Source organism: Sturnus vulgaris, chromosome 17 (assembly GCF_052056855.1).
Source record: "Sturnus vulgaris isolate bStuVul1 chromosome 17, bStuVul1.hap1, whole genome shotgun sequence".
Lineage (NCBI taxonomy): Eukaryota > Metazoa > Chordata > Aves > Passeriformes > Sturnidae > Sturnus > Sturnus vulgaris.
The window spans coordinates 9754671-9760670 of NC_142259.1; positions in this window are offsets into that span (position 1 = coordinate 9754671).

Genomic DNA, 6000 nt, shown 5'->3' on the forward strand with positions numbered 1-6000 from the left:
TCCCAGGCTGACAAGCAGAACAGCTGAGTGTCTGATCTGAGAAGGCCAAAATCTTGCTGGTGGGTTCCAGAAGACCCTGCTCCTCTGAGCCATGCCTGGGTTGGGCTGGCAGGGGAGGATGCTCTCTGTTCCATCCCCTCTAGTGTGCCCAGCTCAAAGCACTTCAGAGCAATTTTCCTCTAGCAGACAACCCTTAGTAAATTGTCAGCCACTGGTATCATCTGGGGGCCAAACCATCACTTCAGCAACCTGTTGCTCCTTTGATAAAATTCCTCAGAAATAAGAAGTGCAGGCAGGTACATGAAGAGAGGAAACTGGTGGTTGAAAAAAAAAATTCATTTGCTTTTCAGTCAGCATGTGGGGGTAAAAAAACCGAGCTCAGAAGGCGATCTAAAGGACTCCTCTAAAGTAGGTATGAGATTCACACACAGCAGGGCAATCAGGAATGTGGAAACACTGGGTTCAGAGGGCTCCATCCAACGTGGGAGTCAAACACCTCCTTTTCCTTCAGGGAGCCAAAAAATGACATGTGCTAGCGAGCCCTTGCAGACAGGCTCGCCGTGCTGAGGCTGTTCCGTAAGGACGGGCTGGAACGAAATATAAAATAAAGAAATGAAATGAAGAGGTTTCCTGGGAGCAGCTCTGTGCGTTGTGAGGAGCAGGGAGGTGGCAGTCCTGAGCTGAGGCTCGTCCTCTGGCACATCCACACTCTGCTCTTTGCATATTCCTCCGTCGTACAGAACACTGACTGCTGCACAAATTGCAGGGATTATTTTCTCTGAACTGCTAATGGATTTAGAGACTGTAACCGGGGTAGTGATTCAGTGCCCGAGGGGAAGGTACCTGCATGGGAGATGAACTTTTTTTCTGTGGGCACACAGAGTTATGGCAGGAATACAGGTAAAAGGGGAGATCACTTGGCAGTTCCACACTTTTCTGTGCTGTGGAAGGTTGAAGAGCTTTGGAGCATTTTTCAGTCAATGGAAGCAAGGAGAATTTTTTAAATTTATCAATTAATCAACCATATTCTGTCTCCTTTTGCAACATTTGTGATAATACCAGGGTTCACTAAACAGCTGTAGAAAAGATTTCACTCTATACAGCACAGAAAAATCAAAGATTAAAACAATTTTATAATTATGGCTGGTGCTGTGCTGAGTTATGCCCTGAAATTATAATTTTTAAACCCCCTGTTTGATAATTTGCCCCATTTATTTAAGTATGGTTTCAATCAGGATATTTATCAGCCTTGCATTAGGACATTAGCGGTTGATTTATTTAGCAATGCATATATATATTTACATTTTAGCTTCCAAGTGAATCATTCTTCTGACTTTGCTGTCAAAGGTTAAACTGTTTGATCCGTCCTGGGGCAGACACAAAATGTGGAATAAACAAGTACAGGGAAAGTGCAGGCCATGAAAGGCAGGATTAACTCTGTGTTTACACCCCTAGCAGGCAATACTCATTCTGTGTTGCAAAACCAGTCTGTACAGTAACACAATTTTTGTACCCCCAGATAAGCAAATTACGTATTGTAATTCTTGTGGCAGAGTGAGGAAAGAAAATACATGTGAAATTTGAATGGAAAACCAAAGGTAGGAGAAGGAAATAGTGATTGGAAACCCTTGGGAATGTGGAGTCAGGTCCAGAATACAGAAAGAAAATAAACCCACTTTCAGATATATTATGACTATTTATTTTCTCAGGCCTCTGAAGTCCATGTCCCAGTGTGTGGAGAGCATTCTTGGGATTTCTTCACACGTTTTGGGCTGTGAGGAGCTGTGTTGGGCCAGCAGCAGCGAGTGCTGACAGGCAGCACGTGTTCAGCTGCCTCCATCCCCACCAGGATGCTGCAGCACCTGGGAACTGCCAGCACGGAGATGTCTCCTGCCCACACGAGCACATTCCAACCTGCTCTGCAGCTCCTTGTCCACTCCCCAGGTAAGATGCAACAGGAACTTTGTTTCAAAGAGGACAGAGCCCATTTAAGATTCCCTATTAAAGAAGGGCAGCTGGAGGGGGACAAACACCTGAGGGCAATGTGGGGAGGTGGCTCCATGGATCCCTGCTCACTCAGGGATCTTCCTCTCTCCTCAAATGACAAAGCAGTGAGAGGGCAGCAGACACCCAAGGACCACATGGACATTGCAGCACCGTGTTCCCATCATTTTCTCCTCCCTTTGGTGCTGTCCTGGATGTGTCTGTGTGTTTATGGGGGGATATCAGAGGGCAAAGGCAGGAGTCCAAGTGCTGAGGGTCAGCTCTGCTGAACAGCTTGAAGCCAGCCCAGATGAACTTGATGATCTTAGAGTTCTTTTCCAACCTTAATGACTCTGTGATAGATCTACTGTCCCCAAATCTTAGCTTGGTGACAATCTGGCTCCTACAGATTTTGGCTGCAAACTAGAGGTTTGGGGAAGTGGAAGTTGAACTGGAGCTCTGCAGGCAGGAACAGAGACTCCTGAGCTCCTGCCTGGCACTGCTGTACCATGATGATAATGGTTCCCCTTGGGAATACATCAAGGTCTATTTATCAGTGTTTGCTGAGCACTTTGGGATCCTTGGACAAGGTGTTCTGAGGCTTGTGATTAATGGCCTTCCTCACACTAGGATGTGGTCTCAAACACATTGCTATTCTGAAGTTCTAGAAATAAACCTCAATATTCTGTTAATTTGGAATATAGTTTTTACTTTATATATGCATGTAATTCTCAATATACTTGCAGTAATTAACTATTAGCTAATGTGTATATCTTTTTTCTCTCCAATTTATTTCTAATTAACATAGATAAAGGATTGTATTCCTTATTAGTGCAGCTGGTTACTTATTTCTACTTGTATAATTACAGTCATGTCCTGGCTTTGATCTGGATCCTGCTCTGCTGGATAAAAGGTAAAGAGGTAAAGCACAGAGAAACACAAGTCCCTCTCGTTGATCTGTGACAGAACTCAGCTCTTTGGAGTGATAGTTTTTCTGTTAAAATCACCTTATTGGGGTGTGTGTGACTGAGCAGAACCTTATTGCAGAATCCCAGAACGGTTTGGGTTGGGAGGGACCTTAAAGCTCATCTGGTTCTAATTCCTTGCCATGGACAGGGACACCCTCCACCAGCCCAGACATGGTGAGTGCAGCCCATCCTCTCTGGTTGTTGGGAATGTTGAAACCAGCCTATATGTGCCAAGAAAATGAGGATTCCTTGGGCCTGCCCCCTCCAGGTGTTTATCAGCCCATCTGGGCAGGTACAAGGATCAACTCTTGCCCAGAAGGGATTGCAAATTATTTTCTTTGGAAGGCTCTTTCAATCCCTTGAGGAGCCCAGTCACTCCTCCATGTTGGGGCATGACCCAGCTGCAGGGATGAGCTCTAGGTGCTGATGGGGCAGCCAGGCATGGAGGATAAATTTTTTCCACATCCTGCTCCCTCCCTCAGATCCACAGGGAGGAGTGAGGGGCGAGCAGCCACAATTGGCAGCGAATGGAAAAATTACCCAAGGAATCTAGAGGGGCTGCATGCATGGTACTGGGCTGGCAACCTGATAGTAGCATCAACAGGGACTGATTTCATCAGACACAATGGATGCACCGAGGTGTAAATCAGGAATAACCTCACCAGCATGAAGGGGAAATCAGTACTGGCCAACACTGGGATTGATTACTGAGTGATGGGCATCCCTCACTTTTGGCCCTCTCTTCAAAGATAATTTTGCATTATATTGCAACTCCTTTCACAAGGGAAAAAAGAAAAGGCCTCCCTGATTTTCTTGAAGGGGCTCAGAGATAAAGACTGATCACATTACGCAGTAATTGGACCTTCATATCTATAATTGCATTGATTTCTCCTAAGTTTCAGGCATTGACTCTGGTGAGTGAGAGAGCATTGCAGCAGGGCACGGCTGCCAAGAATCCTCCTGCATTTGGGAGGTGTCAGGCTGGGAGGCTCACCACAGTTTGGTAACTGGCATTGCAAATTGCTTTATGAACAGTTTAATGCATTTAAGAAGGTAATAATTTCAGATCCTACCACACAATTTGTTGCAGTGGTGCAGAAGCATATCTAAAAACTTCAAGGGTGAAGGGAGGCAGGGGAAGGAAGGGAAAGAAAAAAGGAAAGCAGGGGGAGGGAGGCATTGCAAGGGGGTGGAAAACCTAATTGTTTTAATCATGCTTGATATTACACTGTGAAATTATAATTAACTTAAGAAGTCAGTCAAAACCAGTTAGTAACTGTAGTGCAACGTGGCTGATTTGAAGTGCTACATGGAGGGGGGAAGAGCTGGCTGCAGCAAAGCTGCTGGGCTTGACCCTTGCCAGCTGCAGCAGTGCAGGAGCCCCCCAGGCAGCTCTGCAGAGGCTCTGTGCAAGCAGGGACCAGCACACACAGCATCAGCAAGGCTGGTAGCACCAGTGCTTAGTCCCTCCAACACTGCTGGTGGTGCACTGGGAAGCCCTCTGCAAAGGAGGATCAACAGCAAGCTTCCCAGCACATGGATAGGAGAAACTGAGGCAGTGAGAGAGAAAATGATGGATGACATGTCAGCAGACCACTTCCAGAGCCAGGGAGAGAGAGGGCAGCTGGCAGGAGGAAGGATCAGGCCTGACTTTCAGACTGTGCTGATATGGTACTTAAGCAGGAGCCTCTGGAGAGTACTCAGTTTGTTCTTTAAACATCCCTTTTCTTTTGCTCAATGGAGGATAAATCTTTTCCAGTGACTCTGTTGCAGCCAGAATAAATGCAGCCCTTAAAATTATTTGCACATATGGGAAAATCTCAATCTTCTTCAGCCACAGAGCTTTATTAAAATATCTGGGAGTACAGGTAAGTGGAAACAGAGTCAGAGCTGTGCAGCCTCCCTCGCCTGTGTACTATGTATGTATAGGTGTAACAAGGGTTAATGAGTGGGATAACAAGAGTGCCCTGAAGGTATTAATATCCCAAAATACATATATAGATGTGGACAGTGCTGAACCCTAAGGGAGGCTGATAGTGATAAGGGCAGTGACACTGCAACCAGCTACAAGGACTGTAGCAGAAATATTTGTCACTGGGAAGATGCACCCCAGGCAGATCAGTGTGTGTGTGCCAGGCACTGCTGTCACTGCCTGCTGTACATTGTGACATTTACAGTCTGCAGGATATATTGGGAGCACTGGGTGGTGGCTGGATATCAGCATGGACAGAAAAACAGGAGAGAGAGGAATTAGAGTGCAGTGTGGGAACAGGTCTGAAACCTCTTCTTGGGAGATGTGCATTGAATGCCTGCCTTGATTTGTGGGGAGCTTTTACCACGTAGTGCTGTGGAGGAGGAGAGATGTTCTGAAATGGGAGCAGCACTGCAAGTTTTGGGTATTTCCTGCAGCCAGGTTGGGTGAAGCACAGGGAGCTGGGTGTGCTGAGTGTCCCCATCCCCTCAGACTCTGGGTTTGGCCAGGGACAGGCATCAGAGCAGCACAGCTGGGGACAGGGCAAGGTCCTGCCAGCAAACTTCCAGGGAGGGGATGAGGAGCTTGTGACCACAACATGTGCAAATATGGCACCAACGCCAGCTCATGGTGCTCTGGGTGGGTGCTCAGATCAATTTTCTGCATGTTGGACTTCAATGCCTCTCCTGGAGGTGCAGCTCTGAGGGTCTTACTGACTGGCCAGGCTGGGCTTAGCTGGCCTGGTCCTCACCAGGCACCCTAAACCATTTTGAATTTAAGCTTTCCACTCATCTCAAACCCTAGAATAGACAATTTGTTCACAGGATTTTCTTGGTGACAGCTATGCTCCCATCCATTCCTTTATGATCAGTGTACATGGTTTAGGGCTCCATGACCACTGCAGTCATGGGACCAGCCCCAGCAGGGAAGTCCTGCAGCAGGGCTGGGAGACTGACAAAACCAGGCAATTTTGGATGAAGCAGGGGCAATTCCATGGCCAAAGCACCTGGCCCTGATTTTACCAGCCATGGCTCCTTCTCTGTGGCACCCATGGGGTGAAAGCCCTCGCTGACAGGT